General features: G+C 52.5%; 1 long non-coding RNA gene across 2 annotated transcripts in view; it reads right to left on the bottom strand.

Moving 5' to 3' along the window:
- LOC116742347 overlaps positions 1-24506 on the bottom strand; it is a 396625-nt gene that overhangs the window by 287140 nt on the left and 84979 nt on the right. For both annotated transcript variants that reach the window (XR_004346443.1, XR_004346444.1), the window contains exon 3: positions 2507-2807. This is a non-coding gene — a long non-coding RNA (uncharacterized LOC116742347). The remainder of the gene's footprint in view (positions 1-2506; positions 2808-24506) is intronic.

Genomic DNA, 24506 nt, shown 5'->3' with positions numbered 1-24506 from the left:
TGGTGCATAACAATCGCTCCACAAGTTTGGGTGAGTAACTCCGTGCAGAAAGGCCAGTCACCGTAAGTCCTCTCCATGCACATCTGGCCTCTAAATTCAAGAAACGGCAAAGCCTGTACACGGCAGACTAGCAGCAGTTCAGGCCTGGGCCTGCACCAGTGTCCCAGCTAGCTGTGCCTCCATGCAATGCAGAGATGGCCTGTGCCCATCTCCATACACCTTCGTACACGTCCACAGGGAATCACTCTCTCTTTCCCCTTTCCAATCCACTGTGAGGCTAGCAGCTTTAGTCTTTTAGTTCAGAGAAACTAAACGAGGCCCAGAAGTTTCACGGATCTCTCCCTAGCGCCACAGAGCTGACAAAGGGCAGCAAGAGTCCTGGAAGCCAGTCTGGATCTCAGGTCTCTGGCTTCCACATTCTGTGCTCAAGAACACGCTAAGTAAATGTGGACTGGTTGAAGGGGGAAAAAAAAAAAAAAAAAAATGAATGAATGTAAACAATGGTAATAGTTTCCTAAAGAATCCAGCCCTTTCTGCACCTAAACGGTAGAGAAAACTGCTTAGCGGTGGGTCCAAAACAGACACTTCTTAGCAACAAAATTGAACTGGGAAGGGGAATCATTTCAGATAAGCAATGAATGCGCCCCGCCCATCTTCCTGGGGATCCGGGGGTGGGGTAGGCAGGAGGGCTGTGAGGATGCAGGCTGCCTTTGGAGCCCTTTTTCATGGGGCCAGGGCACAAGGTCAGGCAGTCCGCCTCCTGGTCATAGGGGAAACTACCAGAAACTACATGTCACCCATCAGATTGGCAAAATGGTGAAAATCTAACATATCGAAAGCAGGCGACGAGGGGAAAAGGGGGATCTGGTGCGCAGCGGGTGGGAATGTAAATCGGCGTGGTTGTTCTGGAGAGCAAATCGGTACCATCTGTAAAACGGAGAATGTTCATCAGCTTCTCAGAGGCAGCAATGTCACCTCTGGGTATAAATCCAAGGTGCGCTCACATGTGCCCAAGGGAGCACAAGAGGGTCCCGGCAGCCCTGTTTCTACTACACAGCGGGGCGGGGCCGGGGATGGGGGCGGGGGGAGAAGAGAGAAAAGCCATCAAGCACAGCATCTCTCAACAGCAGAAGGACCACAGGTGCTTGAAGAGACACTCCACAACTAGTCACTGTTCATTCTCTTCCGCCCGACTCTCCCCTGCAGGCACTCACTCGCCTGCTCCAGGCTCATTTTCAGCTCTTATCAGCCTCCTGCCTGCCCTCCAGGGGAAAGCAGAATTCACATGTGAAAACAGAGCGCCAGACTCCCCGGAAAGCTTTTCAGTGTCTTTTGCCCAGGAGAGGTTCCCCTTACAACGGGCCCTGGACCGCAGCCCTGAGCCCGGGGAGGGGAGAAGCCGATTTCATTCCACTTAACCCAATCTGCAGGGCCCAGAATATGGCTAATGAGCCCACGCCCTGAAGTCATCAATACCACTTTCCAAATCAAGTTACCAAATTGGTCTTAAAACCGCTTCAAAGGGGCCGGGCTGGCTGTTCTCAACGAGGCATCCTGCCGGCCATATGGCCACGGCTCCCGCGGCCGGCATCCTCTTCCTCGGCACCAGCGGTGCAGGGGACAGGCTGGCTGCCTTTGCTTCCGTTTGGGAGCCATCCTTCCCCTGGAAGCCTGATCCACCAGAATGGAACTTGGGTCCTCATAAAAACCAGGGACAGGGACTTCCCCGGTGGCACAGTGGTTAAGAACCCGCCTGCCAATGCAGGGGATATGGGTTCGATCCCTGGTCTGGGAAGATCCCCACATGCCGCGGAGCAACTAAGCCCGTGCGCCACAACTACTGAGCCTGCGTGCTTCAACTACTGAAGCCCACGTGCCTAGAGCCCGTGCTCCCCAACAAGAAAAGCCACCACAATGAGAAGCCCGTGCACCTCAACGAAGAGTAGCCCCCGCTCGCCGCAACTAGAGAAAGCCCGCGCGCAGCAACGAAGACCCAACGCAGCCGTAAACAAATGAATGAATAAATAAAATTTTTAAAAGTACAGTTATTACTTGAAATGACCGAAATGGATAAAAAGAATAATATAATATAGTACAACTGCAATTTGCCTCAGGAAAACTAAGGGGAAAGTTCTGTCCTGCCAGCGTCTGGATGATAGTAATAAAAATGAACCCGGGGAGACCGGGCCTGGTATTTGGCAGGAAATCACCCACCCTGCTGTTAAGTTAAACTACTGAAAGGTTTTCAGAGTGGTGGAGAGAAAGCTGCTTCCCCAAGAGGATAGCTCTTGTCCCACTATCTGGGCCTGTCACCTGAGGGCCACATCTCTCCACCCCCTAGACTTCCACAAAATGCAGCGTTCAGGCCTGGCACAGCTGGGAGGCTCCTGGACCCTGGCATCGTGCGTCCTGATTGCGAAGGCCAAAATATTTTGAATATCACCCCCAGAGACCAAGGGAGAGGTGAAAGACAGTGGTTCCCGCAGAAAGGTGACCTTGAACTTACCTAAAAGGAAGGAAAAGCTCTCCTTCCTCGGGGCCTCAGAGGGTCTGGGAAGTATGTGGTAAACGCACAGACCCTTCGGCTTGGGCCTGAGTTCGTCTCTATCATCTCTTATTAGCACGTGGCCTCGGGGATGCCATTTCACTTCTCCAGATCTCAGTGGACCCCGTGGTAAAATGCAAAGCCCCAGAGGGCTGCCTGAAGCCTGTGGATTCAGCCTCCACCTGATCAGAACCACCATGATGACTGGTGTGTACCAAGAACACCAGGGCACCTTGGGACACGGCTTCGAGGAGTGACATAGCTGCGGAAACAAAAGCAAACCAAAGTCAAGTGTCACAGAGCAGCAAAGCACTCCCGGGGACTCTGAGAGTCCCCCCTACCCCCAACCTGGCTCAGCCTCAAGCCACCCCTGTCCACCTGTGCCCCTCCTTCCGTCTCCTCTGCCCATGAAGTACGGTACACCTTCCCTTCCCAGCTCAGTGTTCAGAGCCACAGTGCTCGTGGGGAAGGGCGCCAACCCAGCCCCTGCAGTGGGGGACTCCTAACACATGTTGGTTAAATGGGAAGGAAGGTGGGAGAGAAGAGTCACTGAGCAGCTGAAACACACCCAGCTCTTTCCTTCTCATAACCACAAAGCCTTGGCAGAGACAAAGATGGAGCAAGAAGACCCCCCTAGTCCCCAAAGCCCAATCTAACCTCACCAATAGAGAAGTTAAACAGCAGAAAAGAGAAGGGGCTTCTAAGATATCACGCAGCCCTGAGTCACTCAATACCCCCCGGCCTCAGTTCCCTCATCTATCAAATGGGCACGATGTCCCCACTGACTGCCTCACCAGGGGGACGGCCTGCTCAAGGGAGATCCGTATGGTAATATTCTTTGTGAACTGTCAGGTGCGTTCGACTACGCGATGACAGTACCACCTGACAGAGGCCACACACCTGCTGTACGGAGACCCCAGGAAGAAGTCACAACCGTGCAATCAACCCAAGGTGTTGTGCATTTGTACAAACAGCCTGGAATTTCCATTCATTTCCAGGGAAGTTTCAATCTTCCTCAATTTTGCAGCTCTGAGAACAAATGGCCTTCTTTTTTAAAGGTGTCGTTTTGTTTTTTTTTTTTTCCCCTTTAAACACGTTAAGAAAAAAATATCAGAACCCCAAAGGAACCTTACGTTTAACCTCTGTGTAATCTGTATTGCTGGAAGCTTTCAAATATATATATATTGGGGAGAGCCACAGGATAGAACCGCAGTGTAAGACCTTTCGTTCACATCACAAGCCCCTCAAAACTCTGGGGGCATCTCTTGTTTTCATCTTGAAGAGCTGCCCTTGAGGAGCAAGCGATAGATACGGCCGTTTGAAATGAACGAGGCTAACCTCTGGCCAAGAAGAAACACAAGGCGATTGGGGCTTTTCCATCCCAGGACAGGACCTCCTCAGGGGTCCAAAGCCACGCACAGTCATGATTTTTTTCTGGAAAGCACCGAGGTTTTCAACTTCGCTCACGTTTGATCATCGCCCTCTCCTCTCAGCTCCAGCTGGTAAACCAAGGGCGGCACCATTTCAGGAATGACGTCAGGGGGCCAAAGAGAACACTGAAGCCCAGCCCCTCCCCAGCCCTGTGCAGAGACACAATCGCTCTCTGAATGGTTCTACTCCTCTCAACGCCCCAGGGAGGCTCCTGGAGCTGGCTGCAAAGCCAGGGATTTCCAGGGACCTCAGCCTGGAGTGAAAGAGGCGGGTCTTGGAAGATGCAAGACAACAGCCAAGAGAGGAAGAAAGGAGAGACTCTGGTTACTTCATCATCCATCTCCAAAGGGGGCTATGAACCGGACACAGCGGGGTCTGGAGTGACAGAAGCGCCTGGGTTCAAACCCCAGCTCTGATACTTGCCCGGTGAGCAAAACCAAAAGTGCCCTACTTCTCGGGCTTTCAGGGTTTGAACCGTAGGTTACAGCGACCTGGTCTGATGCTCAGAAAGATTACATGGGATGATGTGGCCAAGCGTCCCAAGATCTGCACTCAAGTCTTGTCAGCTGCCTTGTGCCTGCTATCCCAGCGCTTACGGTTTACTTGGAGAAGCCAAGTGGGTGCCCGTTACAAAGTGACTGAACCGGATAACTGAAGATTATCACCAGGCCAAAGATGCCGACTCCAAGCCCACGTGGGTCGGCCACTTCAGTCTGGACTTAAAATGTGGACAGGGAGGGTCTTCCCTGGTGGCGCAGTGGTTGAGGGTCCGCCTGCCGATGCAGGGGACACGGGTTCGTGCCCCGGTCCGGGAAGATCCCACATGCCGCGGAGCGGCTGGGCCCGTGAGCCATGGCCGCTGAGCCTGCGTGTCCGGAGCCTGTGCTCCGCAACGGGAGGGACCGCAGCAGTGAGAGGCCCGTGTACCGCAAAAAAATAAATAAATAAAAATGGGGACAGGGAGTCGGACAGTAGTGGTCATTTTCCCGATCTCCAAATTCTCTTTTGTGCAAAACACTCCCGAGGTGCATGTATGAATGCACACGGGGTGATACACAGCCAGCGCTGCTCACCTGGAGAATGCAACCGAAGGGACAAGGGGCTGTCCTGTGGGGCAGGCGGCCCGCAGAGGCGGGAGCTAAGCCAGGTCACAAAGGAGGATATGTTCCCAGCAAAGGTGTGGGGCAAAGACCCGCTCAGGCTACCTTCATGGTGAGGCCCCCCTGGAAAGGCCCCAAGCCGCGCCCTCACCCAGAAGCTGGAGAGGAAGCAGCCTTGCCCTGCAGGCTGCAGGCGATCAACTGCGCCCACTGCCTTCTGTGGTTCTGAGGACGGACACCCACGGAGGCGGGCAGTAATGTCACCGGGACCACGGCCTGGGGGCCCGGCCCAGGCCAAAGGCCGGGAAGAGGCAAAGATGCAACAACACGCCAAATTCAGAGCACGGCCGGCGCCAGGGCAGCCATAGGAAGTCAGAGGCCGCACCCAGCGGCCCAGCCTTCCTCCTTTCTGAGAAAGACCATCAAAGCACAGCACAGGCGCTGGCTGGGTGGGGAGCTCCGCACCACAGAGGACAGCTCTGGCCTGGGCAGGTCAGGGCTTCGGTCCTGTGCCTGAAACCAGTGTCTGCCCCGTGCTTTACTCCCAGACCAGTGGTCCCTCGGACCCCCGCCTCACCGCCTTCACCCAGCCATCTGGCTGCCCCCTGACAAAACCCTCCTTCCCAGGCCCGTTGCTCCCACCGACCCCCTTTCAGATCATCAGGCTCCCAGGTAGTCACCCCAGCTCTGGTCAAATCCACCTGAACCAGGATGACCGTAACAGCCAAGCGCGTCGGAGCACACACTGCCTGCTGGGCACTGTCCCAAGCTCCTTGCGGAGGGCCTGACTTCCACGGATGTTCACAGTGACTCTTCGGAGTAAGTACTATGACTGCCCCACTTCAGAGGTGAGAAAACCAAGGTTCGGCGAGGCTAAGGAACCTCCTCCCCGTCATGCACCCAAAGCCCACACCACTGGGCCCCGCACACCTTACCTTCCCCTGCTCTGTGCGCCAGGCCCCTGGGTTTAAGTGCGACTCTGACGCTGCTTGACCTCGGACAAGATGCGCCATCTCTCTCTGAAGCTTCACTCCCTGCTCTACAACAGGAGAGCATAACAACACCTGCTCTGCACCTGGCTGCCTCAGCGCTGATGAAAGAAGGCACCCACAGCACACAGTAGGTGCTAGAAATGGCAACTGCTCAGTGGGTACATAGGGGAGAGAGGAGAGAGACATACACACGGAAAGACAGACAGACAGGCAGGCAGACTGAGCTGGCCTTTTGAAAAAGACAACGAATTAACCCACTCTTCAGGTGTCTGTAGCAGCCCACAAACACCCGAAGACACCCACTGCTGGGGGAAGCCGGCCAGCGCACAGATTAGGCTATCTTCTTCCTTCCCAAGAGAAGTGAGGCCCAAAAAGAAGAGAAAACTCAGGAGGACCTAGCTGGATCGGACACCAGAGCATCCAGGTGCAGCAGTGAAGACAAAACAAAACAAAATACCAAACTGTCCAGTGTTGTTTTTAGCCAACCCCAGCCGGACCCCAGAGCAACCAAAGTGGAGAACGTCTAAGCGACGATCAGTCCCACCCCAGCGCCGGGTTCTCCGATAAACTGCTGACGAGGAAACGTCAGGAAGGCAGGGGCTTCTCAACCTCCCCGAAGAATTAAGCTTTCCTGCTGGAAAGCCATTAAGGGGACTTGCAAACTAACACTGCAGAGATAAGGAAAACTGAACTGCTTGAAGGAGGCAGTCTGGAACCACCCCGAGCCCAGACCTTCCCCGGGGAGAGGAGGCTCAGAGGGAAAGGTCCGGGTGGCTCAACCTCTCGGTGGGCGCCCACCCCGATCCCACGCGCCCCCCAGCCTGGTGGCTGTATGCAGATGAAGATGGGGCTGTCCTATTTACTGCCCTTTGCCAACACAGGTACCTGCGGAAAGCAGGTCTCCCATAAATTTCTCTTCAATAATTGAATAAGCAAGATCCTGCCCGCCCCCAAAAAAAGAACTGCACGCAGTTACTGCCACCCAAGGGAAATGCCCCCCAGGAGATAAGGGCTTCTCTGTCCCTTGGCAAATGTAAAAGACACCTCCTCAGCTGCATTCAGCAGACAGCCAAGACCGGTACAAAGGAGACCCGCCAAAATGCAGTGAAATACACGCCATACCCCGCAGCTGAATATGAGTCCGGTGATTTCAAACGCTGGCTTGAGGCAAATAAGCAGCTCCAGGGCACCACGGCTAACGGAGAGCTCGCTCTGGGTCTGGACTTAGAGAAACTGGGCAGGAGAGGCTGAGCCACTGTCTAGACAGCGGCAGAGGCGGCATTTGCACCTGGCTCCGCCTGTCTCTTCCTTGGCCCTGGGAAGCATAGCCAGCCCTAGAGAAGGCAGGAAGCAAATCAAGACAGAAGGCCCTCGGGCGCAAGGTGACCACACGCTGGGCAGGTGTCTCTAGAGGCTGCCCTCACCCCAAGCCCAGGAAGACCTCTTCTGGCCTGACGGCATCAGCACGCCGCCCATCTCCTGCATCCAACCCATCCGCCACGCAGAGTCTCCGGCCCGCCGGAGTGCTGTTCGCAGGGGACTGTGGTCACAGGGCTGGCGTCTCTCTCCTGGGAAAGCAGGGGGCAGGCCTGAGCCCTCTTATAAAAAAAAGCCCAGGATCTAGTGGTACCCAGCACACCAGAGGCACTTAATAAACATCAGTGACATCGAGCTACACAATGGATCAATTCCCGTCTACAAAATGGAAAGAACCATTTATCACCTCCAGGGTTGCTGGGAAGATAAAAGAGCCCATGAAAAGAACTGCTAACTAGGGTCCTCGTTGGTATAAATACATCCTTAATTTCTAACAACCTTTATGGTTGGTAAACAGAAAGAGAAAAATTAAAGTTGCGATAACTTAGTACAATTTCCCCACACGCACTGGAGGTAAAGAAACATATATACATACGTATGTGTGGGCACGTGTGCGTGTGTGTGGTGTATGTGTGCGTGTACGTACATACTTATCAAGACAGAACTGCGTGCACGTGGCTGTTTTTAACTGACAACGGGAGAAGGGGCCTAAGATGCAGCTAGCAAAGCTGGACTCGGTGCCCATCGGGGAAACTGACCCCAAACAGTGAATCTGCACAGACTGAACTGGAATCCAGTGACGTGCCCGCCGAAGGCTGGGACTCCGCCACTCTTGTGGGAGTTTGATGAAGCTGGTGCTGGGAGAGGAGTGAACAGGGCAGCCTGCTTTCAGGACTCACCTTCCAGGTCTTGCAGGACGGAAAGGAAACTCATACAACGGACACTTTTTTTTTTTTTTTTTTTTTCAACGGACACTTTTGACATGCCCTACTGTTCACGCCCATTTGAGGAGATCCGCCTCAAACCACCCCTTCGTCATTCCTTCATCCCTCCGTTCATCCCTCGGCCAGGAGACGAGCAGAGAGGAAGGAGGGAAAACCTAATCTGGACACTCGATTCAGTGCACACCTGTCAGGGACGGGGGAGGAGCTGAAACACGGCCTGAGCTGCCCAACATCTGCACGCGGGCGTCTCCCCACGTCTGCGGCTGGACCTCCACTTGCTGTGAGCGCTAGAATCTGGGGAGGTGGGCTGTGGGCGCGTGCCATTCCCAGCAACGACGCAGGCCCTGCTCCCCGCGGCCCTTCCCAGCAACAGCCCTGGACTGGCCACAGCCGAAGGCCAGGCCCTCCACGGGGGTGTTCCCGGCAATCTGGAGCACATTTGACACACGAAGCCCTGGGATGTGGCAGGAGAAGGAAACCGGGCACAGTGGCCCTGCCAAGTTTTCCAAAGGAAATGAGTAACCCGTAGTTAGGCAGTTACATATCGCCAAGCGAGGAAGTGGCATTGTCTGGGGACCAGCCGAGGGCATTACATAACAGGCACCCCCCTTGCACTCTGGCCATGGCCGTATTTGGGGATTGGCAAAGGCATCTGATGAGCACCTCTACCCTGTGTAAACACCGGCTTTATTAGGGTGGTGGAGAGAGGTCTGGACCAGAGTCCTACTTGGCTCAGTGCTAGGAGTGAAGCTGACTCAGTCTCAGCGGCCCTCATTCCTCCGGCTCACAACCGCTGAGCGGCCATGCAGCCCAGTGGGTAAGCCAGGGTGCAGGGGCCAGGCCACCAGTCTCCACCCCACCACCTGCCAGCTGCGTGATTTGGACACGTTGCTCAACTGCTCTGTGCCTCAGCCTCCTGAAGCAGGGAAATCCTTGCACCCGAATCCCAGGGCTGCTGAGGATGAACTGGGATCGTACCTACGTACACAGTGCTCAGAACAATGCGTCACGCAAAAGAAGCTTGCAACAACGTTCCAAGTGGGGTGCTGGGGATAACCATCATGCTGTCCGCACCTCTGAAGACAGGTGACACAATAAAAAGTAAAATGAAGGGTCTTGGGGTCTGTGGCAGACTGGACAGGGTCTACTGGCTGCATGCGGAGGGGCAGCGTGGTCCCTTCTCCCGGGCACTTTGGAAAAGGAAATGGACAAGGACCTCTTTGAAGCAGCCAGCAGAGGAGGGAGACACGGAGATAAGAAACACTAGGTTCTTGCTGGAGGCGTTGGAAGATCTTAAAATTCATTCCAATTCAACTGGCACAGTTGGTCATGGCCCACGATGCCACGCTTGAGGCGGAGAGAAGAGGCCCAAAGGGAGTCATCTCTCCGTGGAGTCTGTAAGTCCATCTACTGCTCTGTACATGGTGCACGTCACAGAGAACGGAGTGACCCACGATGCCCTTCAGGTACAGTCACTGTGTCGCTTCCTACTCACCACCACCCGATTAGGGAGACACTATCACACACAGATGCGCAAATACGTGTGTGCGTGTACACACACACACACACACACACACACACACACATACACACACACACCCTTTATTTTGAAAGATGAGGAAACCAAGGCACAGGGAGTTTAGGTTAAGCTTTAAGGGTCAGAATTCAAATCCAGGTCTGTTTCACTCTCCACTGAAGGGATTTTTCCTCCTCCACTGGTTGGCTAAATTATTATTATGACTGCTATTATTCTGTTGAGAGCTCCTTTTTTATTGAGATATAATTCACATATTATATTCAAAATTATATTAGTTTCAGCTGTACAACATAATGATTTGCTGTGTGCAAATATTGTGAAATGATCGCAAGTCTAGTTAACGTCCACTGGCACACACAGTAGCTAATATTTTTTAAATAATCACAAACTTAGAGAAAGGTTGGGAGTAGACTGCAGATCCTTTTTCCTTACACCGTGTGGGAGAAAGTGGCTGGCTGACACCCCATCTCCCCAGAAGACTTTGTTTTTGTTTTTGATTTTTTGCGGTATGCGGGCCTCTCACTGTTGTGGCCTCTCCCGTTGCGGAGCACAGGCTCCGGACGCACAGGCTCAGCGGCCATGGCTCACGGGCCCAGCCGCTCCGCGGCATGTGGGATCTTCCCGGACCGGGACACGAACCCGTGTCCCCTGCATCGGCAGGAGGACTCTCAACCACTGTGCCACCAGGGAAGCCCTCCCCAGAAGACTTTGGCGTGTATTTCCTAAAGCCAGGATGCTCTCCCCAGAACCACATTCCACCAGCAAAATCCGGAAGCTGACACTGATACATAACTAACATGCAGTTCTCATACCCCATTCAAGTGTCACCAACTGTCCATAATCAAATGCTGCATCTAGTTGTCACACGTTTTCACTTTCCTTCGATCTGGAACTGTTCCTCCGTCTTTCCTTAACTCTCATGACCTTGACACTTGACAGATGATAAGGCATTTATTTAGTCTGAGCACGTCCCCTCCACTTGGGTTTGTCTGATGTTTCCCCTGCTTAGACTCGTGGTACGCATCTTCATTGACTCTTTTTTTCTTTTTTTTTTTCCATGATTGCAAAGCAAGAGTTGGAGGGAAGATTTCCTGGATGAAAGTAAATCCTCTAAGTCGACTGTGATCGTGATGACAACCTTCACCCCCTCATTTTTCGCCAGTCAGGGGGTAGCTTATGACTCAGGGAGGGATGTGGCAGTCTGCAGTCTGGGGAGGGGCTACGGTTTCTACACAGCCACGGAGATGCTGGCATCATTTACGCATGCCAGCTTTGCTTACAAATAAAAAAAAGAAAGAAAGAAAAAAAAGAGAGAGAGAAACCTCAGAGTTCAGCTTAAAAAGACCTTTCATGCGGTGCCAGGACGCTCCCTTGCCCAGCCCCTGCCTCTGTCGCAAAGTACAATACGTATGTTTATCTTGCTTCTAAGAAGGGGGATATTAAAATACTTGAGGATTTTCCCCTCCTAGCCCTGGCATGCTGGCTTCCAGTGGCTTCACGGCCACATATAATGAAGTGCAAAAGCAACAGTCAATTATGGCTTTTGCAAACACAGGGACCTTTCCTGAGGTTGGAAGTCGCATCACTTGAAAGGCTGACTTTCTTCAAACTTCCAGGAACTGAGTGGCCCAGAGCCCGTCTATTTAAAGGTCAGCCCAGCAGCCCTGCTGTATCTGGAGGGCTGCCGCCAACACGAGCTTATTCTCGGCCCCTCTCTGCAGCCACCGCAGCGGGCCGGGCCGTGAGTGGTACTGTGCTCCTTTCAAAGGGAGGCAAGCAGCGCCAGCGACAGGGCCAGGGCCAGAGAGAGAGGGAGATGAGAAGTGCCCGGTCGCCTCCCCCTTCGCGGGGGCAACTGGTGGTTCAACGAGTGAACTCCTCCACGGCTGAGCCTTGAAAGCAACGATCACATCTCAGAATCAAGCCTCGGTCCCAATTCCCAGGGACATAATCGTCCTTTTTGTCCCCCTTTTAGCTCAGCTCTCTGGGCCTGAGCTCTGCAGGAGCAGATAGAGGACAGGAGGCAGGAAGTGGCCCCTGGGCCCCCTTACAAGGTGACCAGAGGGACCACAGCCCGCCTCACCCACCGACCATGTACAAAACCTTTTGAAAGTGTTTAACCCTTAGCTGGGTGTTAACTCACACAGCTCTGCATTTATTTAATTCCATGTGCTCGTTTGGTAGCTGCTTACTCTTCCCACTAGCTGCAGGCTGGATTCAGAGGTGACAGGTGCGGAGAAATCACCGCTGACACAGCATCTGCAATGTGCATGGGGTCCTATGCATGGGTGGTGGGCACAGCTTACCGGCCCAAAGTCACCCAGCTAGTGAGGGGCGGGGTCAGAATTCCAATGCCCACCTGTCTGACTCCAGAACACACTCTCCTATTTCATCATACCCTCCATACACACCCCACATTCGGGAAGTCAAGTCCTGCTTTGCTGGAAAGTATTGATCCCGCCTGCCAGGCGCCAGGGAGGGCTTCAAGGAGGAGATGGCATTTGAACATCGCCTTCAATGGGGCTCGGGGAGAAAAGGAAGAGCAGCCCAGGAAGAAAGTACGATGTGAACAAAAGCAATGAGACCTGAAAAGGGCCTGGATGGACACATGATAACTGGCTGCTGAGCCTGAAGCCTGGAGTGGGTGAGGGAGTCCAGGAGTCCTTTGGGAAACTCTCCGAGCCCCTGTGTGCTGAACCGGGACTCCGCCCATCGCCACACCACACTGTGTTACCCACCCAAGTTACCCTGAGCCTCGTGACAATGCCAAGAAACAGAGATTACCAGCCAAGGCTTTGAGAAGTCACTGCAGCTGATTACCTGGTTACAGGGAGGCAGGGCTTACACCTGACCCAAGGCCGTCCGGTGCCAAGGCTAGTTAGCTGCCCGTGTGCCTTCTCAAGTGTTTCTTTTTTCTTCCTTTCTGCTGAGGTCATTGTGGACACAGGAAAGGATGCTCGTGGGGAATGAAAGGGGGGAGGGAAAGAAAGGAAATAGAGAGGGAGGGGAGGGAGGAGGGGAACCACGCCAGGACTATGATTCAGTGCAGACCTTTCCGAGGATCCGATTAGCCTGAAAAGACTTTGAAACCCAAACCAACAAAACCAAACACTCAGGGAGCCAAGCCAGGAAGCTCAGGCGGAGAATCTCCAAGACGAAACGTCCTCTGAGGGGACCCTGGGAGGGACTTTGTCACGAGATAGTGTCTTAGGCTGCACTCCCCAGAAACAGGTCCTGAGATGGAAATTCCTGCGTGTGAGCTCACGGGGGAGCGTGCTCGGGAGAAAGGGAGTGAGGGACGCGGGACGGGCAGGGGAGGGGGCTCAGTGAGGATGCGGTCTCCTCAGCTGGACCGCAGCCTCAGCCTGGTCCCACGGGGAGCTCTGGTGCGTAAATGGTACAACGGAGTCCACCCCACGTTGAAGCAAGGGGGCCAGCCTTTTGTACCCCTGAGTCAGCAGGGGCTGGGGCCGGGGGTGGGGGGGGACGAGCAACTTCCTGGATGAGGCAGCAAATCTCTAGAGAAGGGGACACCAGACCGTGACCTTTAACAGCTGGTGGGTGAGTGTGCCGGCCCGGTAAAGGGGGCCCAGCAGGACACCAACAGCATCCATTACAATTCATCATAATTAAATGACTGGGAGATGACCAGGAATGATAACAAGCCCCGTTTTTTTTTAACATTTCCTGCAGAGTTGGGCTGCCTAAGCCAGAGGCTGGGCCTGGGCTGAATCAGCCTCTCGAGGGAATGTGGAAACATCTGGGATTCTGATAGACACCGAGGGTGAGCACAGCCCTGGGACAAGAGAGCTGGACGGAGACGCACGCCTGGAGGGAGTTGAGACGAGAAGACTGCATTGGAGAGTCAGCTCTCTTCTCTGCTCCTGCCTCCTAAAGAGGGTCAGCACGTGAAATCAGATGAAACGGGCCCGAGAAGACGACCTCATTCTCCCACTCTCCCGCCCACGAAAATCTAGCAGGATGGCCTATGAGACGTGTGCAGATCTGTCCAAGAGATTATACGGTCAGATATTTCCGACGCATTACCAGATGGGCTTTGACTGTAGGCCTGGCATGCAGTGAGTGCTAAATAAAAGCCGAGTGGCTTGTCAGCTGGACGCTTTTTAACCTCCACCTCAAGTGAACTTCCTAAGCCTTTTCCAGAATGGCAGAGAGCCTCACTTGTGAAGGAGTTTTGGCTCCATCTCATGACTCTGAATCGGCCGCATCTTGATTTTTTTTTGCAACTAAAGAGTTCTGTTATCTGCACATGTCCGACAACAGATGAGAATAAGCAAAACGTGGTCTCTCCATACAATGCAATATTGTTCAGCCACGGGAAGGAATTTAGTATTGACACGTGCTACTACTTCCAAGGATGCATCTTGGGAACACTGTGCTAACTGAAACAAGCTAGTTACAAAACACCACTGTGTAGTCTGAGTCCATGTGTATGAAACGTCCAGAATGGACAAATCCATGGAAACAGAAAGTAGATTAGTGGTTTCCTAGGGTTGGGGGACTTGGGGGTGACTGCTAATAGATACGAGATTTCTTTCTGGGATGATAAAATGTTCTAAAATGGACTGTAGTGATGGTTGCCCCCCTCCATGAATATACGGGAAGCCACTGAATTGTACACTTTAAACGCGTGACTCGTAGGGTATGTGAGTTGCATCTCAGTAAAGCTGTTACTAAAAAAAGAAAGAAAGAAAGAAAAGAAAGGAAAAGTTTTGCTGCCGTATGAAGGAATGACGATAACATCACCACCAATGATGGCTTCCAGCCACTGTAAGGAACAGGGGTGGCTGTTAGCCGGTGGTTCCTGAATACAGCGTGCTGGGTCTGAACAAGTCCCCACACACACCCTCCCACCCAAGAGAGAGAGAAGACGGCACCTGTCTGCAATTCATTTGGCCGAAAGGCTGTCAGAAAGGCTGCTGTTGCCCCACAAAAAACTCTGATCCACACAATCCAATGCCACTGAACAGGGACAACACAACAGCCAGCCAGGAGCTCTTATTTTGTCTCCTGCCCAGAGCCGCTCCTAAACAGTGGGAGTTAAATATTTATAAAGCAGCCACTGTTTATTTAATGTTCAATCTGTACTTGCGAAGCCCGATGCAGGGAAGTGCTGAAGAGACAGCTGATTATACAACACAGGGAAGCACCACGCCTGGAGCCCGACACTTACCAGGACTCCAGCCTCACCTTCCAGCCGGCCTCCTCCTCTCTCCTTAAAGTGCCGGCAGGTTGGGAGCGGTCTCCAGTGTTTAGTCTCCTCTTCCCCAGTGCCCACGGCAGAAGACAAAATAGCCCTTTTCCCCAAAAGTTGCAGGTCGCACAGCTCTTCCTGGGCTGTAAGCAGCTCCTGAGAAACTGGGGTGCCGTAGGGTCGAGGTCTGCCTTCACAGACCCCACCATGCAGAAAGGGTCAGGGACTCCCAACTGGGCTGGCGGCAGGCACGTGTAGACGAGGAACACCTTATGAGGCCTCGCCAGGGTCGTCCTCCTCGCGCTTGTCTGATACCCGGTACCAGGCAGCCCCAATCTGAACACCAGACTGCAAAGGCACGTGTTCAGATGCAACTCCTGGGCCTCGCATCCCGTTTCCACCTGCCCCGCCTCAGCTGCCCCCACTGCAAAAGACGCCCGAAAGGCCCACCTGCCTTCCAGAGTTACTCTGGAGCGTTAATAAGACGGTCCTTTTTTTTTTTTTTTGCTGTACGCGGGCCTCTCACTGCTGTGGCCTCTCCCGTTGCGGAGCATAGGCTCCGGACGCGCAGGCTCAGCGGCCATGGCTCATGGGGCCAGCCGCTCCGCGGCATGTGGGATCTTCCCGGACCGGGACATGAACCCGTGTCCCCTGCATCGGCAGGCAGACTCCCAACCACTTGCGCCACCAGGGAAGCCCAATAAGACGGTCCTTTAAGGCATCATTACTGCGATGATGAGGGCGACCACCACCACCTGCTTCCGACTCCTGGCTCTGCCCTCACCCCACTGTGACCTTTGAAGAATCCCGTCACCGTCCCAGCCCTCCTCAGTGGCCTGATCAGCACATGGGCGTAAACAAGACGGGGAGGAAATGTTCTTTGTAGGCTACAAAACGCTGCCCAAAACACACGTGAGGTGCTCTCTGCGCTGCCGGGAAACTGAAGGACTGGGAAGGCGGCCACTCATGTTTCCCAGCTCTGGGACCCCCATGACTCCTCTGGGGCCTGGACACTCGGGAGAGTGGCTAATACACGGAAATCACACTGCCAGTTGCACCGGGGAACAGCTTCACCAGAATCTCCAAACCGCCCTCTCCATACATTCTAGGAATCCGCATCAATCCTGTTTTCCCCAGGTCGGTCCAGAAGTGAAGGGAGAGGGAGGGCCAGCCTGCCGCCCTGTCCCTCTGGTGGACAGCGCTGGGCCCGGGGGACACGGGTGTCCAGGGGTTCTCCCCTGCACATGAGCCAGACACATGGGGGGGGGTCTCTGATGAATGCAGCAATGGGGGAAGAAGGAGGCTGAGAGGTGCAGAGCAGGCAGGGAAGAGGGAGCAGAGGAAGCAAAAGACCTGGGGACCTGGGAGCGAGTGGAGAAGAGGACCCAGAATAAAGCCACTTGAGGTGAAGCCACTTAAAATAAGGTCCAGATATTTAGGGCATGTGTGTATCATGGCGGGGGGGGGGGGGGGGGGGGGGGAGGGGAGAGGAACTTTATCTCGAAAACACAAACTGCCCACCATCTGCTTCGGATTCCCGGCTCTACCTCTCATTTGGCTGCGATCTTGGGCCACTCATGTCGCTTGTCTTATAGCCTGTTTAGGGGGACGACTTTACCTTGAAAAAGGAAACAGTTATAAATATAAACTATTCTATATTCATAAATTAATTTATCCTTTATACATTATAAGCGTATAATATATCGTTGGTAACTTAATACTAAATATAAAATAAGCTTCATCTGTCTTATACTTAAATTTGAAGTTGTCATTTTAAACTCTGCTCTGAGTGTTAGGCCACCAAAACAATGAATCAAATCAACTATACTTCAATTTAAAAAAAAAAAAAGAATGAATGAATCTGACCCCAAGGCTATTTTTAGCATGTGTTTTCTCACAAAATACAAAATTCCTCATCCCTCATGATTAAAAGGATCTTTGCAAAAGACCTTTGGGGACTCTGTTAATGTTCCCAGGCCTCTCTTAATCTTTTGGATTTTTCAGTCACTCTCTTATTTTGCCTAGAGGGTCAACATCGTTCCTTTCTCTTCTCCACTGTTAGGCAGTCTGATTCTGCCAGGCTCCCCGAGGCCTTCCCAAGGGCAGGACTCAAGTCTCTTCCTGCTTCTCTTTCCTTAGAGCTTATGGCTGAGGTTAAGCACCTGATATTTACCCTTCAGTTCCATCTACAGTTCCCCCCTCCCCCGCCCATCGTGAGGTCCCATGAGGGCAGGGACTTGTGTCCACTTTGCTAGAAGCTCCCTGTGTCACCCTTGGTATATCAGACACTGGATCAGTGCCTGGCACATAGCAGGAAGGGCACGTGATTCAAGCAGCTCACCCACAGCACCTTCTGCATCAGGAAAACCCTGCAGTCTGGGCAAGACGTGCAATTTCTGGCAGTGGATCCGCTCTGGATAGAACAAGCCCTGTCACCCGCCTCTCCCGGTGCCATGTCACTGAACAAGTGGGCAACCACAAACAGGACGGACACTTAGACATTTTATCAGCTGCACATGGATGAGCCGATCGAAAGGCAGGGTCTTTCGAGATGCAGATGGTCTTTCTTTAGAAATACACACTCACAATACTACAATTTCTGATTTCCATTTCTTTAAAGTAGTGCAAAAGTGACTCACCTGCAAAACGCACGGAATACAGCGTCCTTAGAGTTTTACAATATTTTCTTCCTATTTTTTACAGCTGTTTTGCCTCTAAGTGATTTGGTGACAACTTTTGAGCAAATCAACGTTTCCCGGTCCTTCCAAAGTACTAAACTTAGTATTCATGCAACAGCTCAATTCTCATCAGTTTATGTAATATGCAGTTACCAACACGACTCACTTTTGGCCAGCGCAGGAATCAAGGGGTGGTAAAAGCCTTGCCGGCACACCAGTATCAATAGCTGACATTTAACGGGTCTTAAAGAAACACGTGTTCTAAGCCTTCACATGTATTAACTCACTGAATGCCATAATCACCCTGGAAGGTAGGTACTAGTATTAGTCTGATTTTACAGATAAAGCATACAAGCACAGAGGGGTTGTTTAACTTGCCCAAGGTCACACAGCTGGTGGGGCAGAACAAAGCTTTGAATAGGGGAAATTGGGCTTGGGAGTAGCCCACCAGCCCCGAGCCTTCAGTGAGCCTGGGGTCTCACTCAGTTTGCTGTGCAAAGGGAATGGGCAGCGAGGGAACCACATAGAGGTCAGTTAACAGATTCTGCTACCCTTGCCCTGGACTGACAGATGTTTACAATGTCTGGCAATCAGTAAATGACTGATTATCTTCAGATGTGGGTGGGTGGGACGGACATGAGCGGTGAGTTTATGAGCGCATAGTTTCATGTTGTGATGACTTCTGCTTCCCTGGGCAATCTGTCTGCAGGAGCACAGATAGGGAGGACTCCTCAACTTCTGTGTGGCCGGAGCGTGAATGCTAGTAGGGGGAGGGGGTGGGGGCAAGAGTTAAGGGCAGATGTGTCAGGCCAAGGGGTCTGGATCTAACCCCGTCTAGAGATGCTCCTTCCTGTGCGGGGACTGGCCAGAGAATGCTCCCGGCCTGCGGAAGCTTCTGGCAGATGGCCTGAGAGTCAGAGACCTCCCCCCCACCCCAAAAAAAAACTGCTGGAATGCAAGGCAGTGCAGAAGGAAAGGGGAGAAAAACCAGAAAACGGGATGGTGAGCTTATAGGTGAGGCCTTGTGGGCTTTCTTTCTGACCTTCCTAGAGACTCCTGGGGCACCCACTCTGCTGGGCCTGGAAAGGTTGACCCACACCTTAAACAGGTAAGGCTCGGAGAGGGTGAAAACCCTGAAAAGAGGCTCTTCCAGGTGGAGCAGCGACAACGCGTCCAATCTTCAGGCTCTCGGTCTAGTGTCCTTTCCACTGCCCTGTACCACAGTCTCTAACTGAGCCTGAGCGGTGACAGGAAGGCCCCCCTCAGACAATTTCACAAAAGGAGGGAGAAGCACTCAGTCTCCAAGGGCCACCTCCTGGAATCCAGACAAACTGACAAAGTGTCACTAAATAAGTGACTTTCCAGACTAGAGAGTTAAGAAGAGGGAATGGCTTTGCTACCTGATTCCCTTCCATGTGACAGAAGAAGTCACCTCTCTCTCTCTTTCTTGAAATCATCAGCATCAAAGAGGAACTCAGGGACTTTTCTGCTCCTCAGCGGGCTGAAAAGGTGCAGCCAGTACATCCTGTGTGCTGGACGTAGATGATGCCATTTAGCTTCATCCTTAAATAGTGCTCAGGAGCTGGGTAAACAGAGGCTCAAGGTCAAGTGGCATAACTCATAACTCGTGCCACCCAGCTAGGTAGGTGGTTAACCCATTGGAGGAGAAGATTCAGAAAGGACATGGCATCTGCCTTCATCAACTTAAAAGCTGTCTGTGAGAGAGGTCTGTTGCATCAGAGGGCCCCGAGGATCAGAACCCAGAGAGCTAGGACAGAGCACCCATGCCCTGGGAGAGGGAGGACCACTGGAACTGTCAGCATCATCTTTCAGGGGCAGTGAGTACCCTGTCAGTGGAGGTAATCAAGGGCTGATGGGACAGACAGGAAGCCAGGTTACTACAACTGGGGATTCAACTTATCTCATGGGTGATTAGATGGAACTACAGCACAGGTTTGGGTTTTTTTGTTTTTTGTTTTTGCGGTACGCGGGCCTCTCACTGTTGCGGCCTCTCCCGTTGCGGAGCACAGGCTCCGGACGCGCGGGCTCAGCGGCCATGGCTCAGGGGCCCAGCCGCTCCGCGGCATGTGGGATCCTCCCGGACCGGGGCACGAACCCGCGTCCCCATCGGCAGGTGGACTCTCAACCACTGCGCCACCAGGGAAGCCCCAACAGCATAGGTTGTATGAATGAATCAAGTCTTAAGCATTTGCTCCTTACATCAGGAATGGACATGGGAAAGATATACAACCTGGCGTGTTTCAGAGACTCAAATTACATGGCCTAACTCTTGGTTGGTTTACACACACACACACACACACACACACACACACACACACACACACTCCCCTTCTCTGTCTCCCTCCCTCCTTCCCTCTCTCTCTTTCTCTGCAAAGCCAGAAGAGTTGTACGGGTGGCATACGCAAAGACTCCTTTCTTCATCGAGCCATCTGCCAGTCACTTACAGGGACCTACGACGTGGCGGGCGCTGTGTGGAGAATACAGTGAAAAATGCAAGTCCCAGTTCCAGTCCTCTAACGCCTAGAGCACAATGGGTCAAGTTTATCAATTAGGGTAGAAGCCAATGAACACTTCTGAGAGTCTCCTGGGCTTCAGACGGCGCATACGGTGAGCTGTAAAGACCACTAGAGTCGGCGGTAATATTATCCCACTGACACGGATCAGAGAGGACAAACCTCCTAGGTTCACTCAGTGAGTAAGTGGAGAAACCAGCATTCAAATCCAGCCAGCCCTACCCAACTCCAAAGGGCACGCTCTTTCCATGGTCCCGCCGGGAACAGCCATACACAAGCTGCTACCGACGGCAACCTCCCTGTCGCTCCACCAGGAGAGTCAAACTTGCCCTGCGGCCTCCACTAAACCATCCATAGCCGGCGAGGGTCACTCTGCCGTTTCCTTTATACTTTACTATTGGCCCAATTCAATTCCAGTGGCACTGCCCACCCCGGATGCAGGCCAAGCATAAGCTGGGCTTTGATAGCAGAGATGAAAGGCAGGGTTGCAGTGAGCATGAGGTCCGAACAAATGTCAGCTGCTTTCATCAGGAAAACCCTAAATTACCCACTCTCACACATGGTCTTTCATCTCCTACCCGGCAAGCAGAGGCTGCTTATTAGAAAAGCTGCCTTGTCCGCACTCTCCCTTGAGGGGGACGGGGTTGAGGGGTAAATGCCGGCGTCACCCTCGGAATCCCTGCACCCTCAGGATCACTCTGAGGGGCGGCTGGGCTGTGGGAAACACAGGCTCCACTCTGCCCTTCGCCACAGGCTGCTGGCACACGGGACAGACGGGAGGTCTGTCCGGGGCCCGGCCGCCACTGCTGCTTGGGGAGGGAGCTGCCAGCACGTGGTCGTGCTGGGGCGGCAAAGCCACCGCGCCTCCTACACGTAGCCCCAGGAAATGGAGGGCTGGGACCGCAAACAGAAATGCACAGGAGGGCCGACCGGCCCCTCTTTCTTCCTTCTTTCTTTCTCCTCCTCTTCTCCAGCAAAGCCGGCAATTGAGAATTCCACATCACAGATTCCTGTGGCCAGAGGGGGCCACTTGAGGTCATCACCGACACTGCTCCCCCACATCGAGACCAGTCTGTCCTGAAGCTGTGGCAGAAGGAGGCCACAGTCCTCGGAAAGGATCTCAAGAAGAGGCTGCTGGCCTCCTCTGTTGCTACCAGAGCAGGGCTGCGCCTTTCTGGACCACAGCACTCATTACATTTGCTTGTCCTCTTTTAGTCCAGCTTCTCTGTCCCACCCATGCCTGTGAGCGTGTAAGGCCAGGGAGCCGGTTTTAATCTCCTCTGTATCTTCAGGACTTGGCATTATGCCAGGTCCAGGGGGGCTGCTTAGTAAAAGTGGGTGGGTGGGTGGATAGCAGACGGTGCGTACAGGCAGAAAAGGGAAAGAGAGACAGAAGATGGGGCTATGGAACATGCCCACTGTAGACGGCCAGAATCATGATGAACTTTGGGGCCAAAAGGGACTTGAGAGATCCTCTAAGCCTCACCCCCACTCCTCATTTGGCAGATGTGAAAACTAAGACTCCAACACGTGTGGCCTTGCCAAGGTCACATGACTGAGGGTAAGCCATCCCCAGTAACATGTAGGGCCTCTGGGCAGCCTCAGTTGGCAAGAATAAATGCGATCCATCCTGCTGTCAGAACCAGGATGACACTCACGCTCCCCTGACTTGTGCGTGGAGAGGCACTGACACTGCCTCCGCCATGTCAAGCTCCTTGCTCCTAAAAGTGTGATGGAATCAGGGCAGAAGAAATGTAGGTCTCCCGCCGTTATAAGGGAAGCTTCAGGAGACAGCCCGACGACGCTCACCAGGAATGCCAGTCCTGCTTCTGTCCTCTTCGGGGTGCGTGGGGACTAAAGCAGAGCACTTCGATCTTCCTCCATTCCATCTCCCTGCAATAATTCCTGCTATGAAAGAAAAAGCAGCCAAAATCCAGAGACCAGGACGAAATCGCCCGTCTCCAGCTCGGTTATGAATAAATACAAGCATGCCTCGGAGATATTACAGGTTTGGTTCCAGACCACGGCAATAAAGTGATACGGCAATAAAGAGGGGCGCACGAATTTTTTTGGTTTCCCAGTGCATACAAAAGTTACGTTTACACCATAGTGTAGTCTGTCAGGCATGCAACAGCGTTATCTCTAAAAAAAAAACCGATGTACATACCTTAATTTAAAAATACAAAAGAAGGGCTTCCCTGGTGGCGCAGTGGTTGGGAGTCCGCCTGCCGATGCAGGGGACACGGGTTCGTGCCCCGGTCCGGGAAGATCCCACATGCCGCGGAGCCACTGGGCCCGTGAGCCATGGCCGCCGAGCCTGCGCGTCCGGAGCCTGTGCTCCGCAACGGGAGGGGCCACAGCAGTGAGAGGCCCGCGTACCGCAAAAAAAAAAAAAATACAAAAGAAAACCAAAAAGTTACAGTAGTAATCACCCAAAGATCACAGATCATCATAACAAATATAACAGCAATGAAAAAGTTTGAAATATTGCGAGAATTACCAAAATGTGACACAGAGACACGAAGTGAGCAAATGCTGTTGGAAAAATGGCGCCGATAGACTTGCTCGATGCAGGGTTGCCTCAAACTTTCAATTGATAAAAGACGCAATACCTACAAAGAGCAACAGAACGATGTGCACCTGTACAGACAAGTCAATTCACAACTATTTCCTGACGACCTACTGTGCGTTCAGTCCTGGGCTGAGTGCATACAAAGGACGACTGTAAGTCTAGCTCCTGGACCAAGCCCACAATTGAGGTCCCTGACCGCCTACTGCTCATTCATCGAATTGTTTGTGCAACAAATCATTGTCGAGCGCCAGCATGGACCTGCCCTGCACGGATGACCCAGGAAGGATATGAGGTAGCTGTTCTCATTCTCTCCCCTTGCACATTTAGGGAAACTGAGGGTTTAAGAGAATCAACCAGGATCACACAGTAAAACCATGACTCAAACCCTCGTCTTCCGTCTTCTTTCAGCTACAAATCTTTGCCTCCCTGTAAGGGTTGTGAGGAGTCCACGTTAGAAAATGATCCCTGTAGGCGGGTGGCCAGAGCAGGCTGGACCTCAAGGGACCTGGCTACATGGGAAGCAAAGGGCGGACATCTCACAAATGGACCTAGAACTGAGCTCCTCGGGCTCGGTGCGGCCCGTCCCACGGGGCTTAGAATCTAAAACAAACAACACGACACAAAAGCCTCGTGTTGCCAAGGAGCATAGAGAAGTGATCAAAGGCAGGTCAGAGTCAGACAAACCCTGGGTCCACTTGTGTCTGGGTCACTATAAACTGAGTGCCCTAGCTGAACCTCTACTTTCTCATCTGCGAAATGGTTATAAAGGGGCCTGTCCCTTCTCTACAGAATTCAGTGGGATCAGGTGTCAGACACAGTATTTGGCGTGAATCGAGGGCCCATCATTTCTTCTTTTTACCTAAGGGGACCTGCAATGCCACCATATTTGTTTGTTTGTTTTAACTGAGGTGAAACTCACATAAAATGAATCATTTTAAAATATACAATTCAGCGGTGTTTAGTGCATTTACAATGTCGTGCAATCATCACCTCTAGTTCCAAAACATTTTCATCACCCCAGAATAAAACCTCATACCCACTGAGTTACTCCCCATCGCCTCCCACCCCAAGCAACCACCATCTGCATTCTGTCTTTATGGATTTATTCTGGATATTTTCATATTAAGTGGAATCGGAGAATATGTGACCCTTTGCGTCTGGCTTCTCTTACCTAGCATAATGTTTCCCAGGTTAATCCGTGTTGTAGCATGTGTTACTACCTCACTCCTTCTTATGGCTGAATGATATTTAATTGTGTGTATGTATGTGTGTGTATAGATAGGTAATGGAACATATATTCCACTGTACTCCATTATATATATATTCCACTGTGTGTGTGCGTGTATATATATATAGATATATACACGCACACACACCGCATTTTGTTTATCCATTCATTTCATCCACTGACGGACATTTGGGTTGTTTCCACCTTCTGTTGTGAACAATGCTGCTATAAACATTCAGGTACAGTTTTTGCGTGGGCACATGTTTTCAACTCTCCTGAGTAATACCTAAGAGTGGAATTGCTGGGCCATACGGTAATTCTATATTTCACTTAACTGTCTTCCACAATGGCTGAGCACTTTTACATTCCCACCAGCAACTCACAAGGATTCCAGTTTCTCCAAATCCTCGCCA

This window comes from Phocoena sinus, chromosome 17 (genome assembly GCF_008692025.1).
Source record: "Phocoena sinus isolate mPhoSin1 chromosome 17, mPhoSin1.pri, whole genome shotgun sequence".
NCBI classification, from domain to species: domain Eukaryota; kingdom Metazoa; phylum Chordata; class Mammalia; order Artiodactyla; family Phocoenidae; genus Phocoena; species Phocoena sinus.
This window is presented reverse-complemented; position numbering and strand designations above follow the sequence as displayed.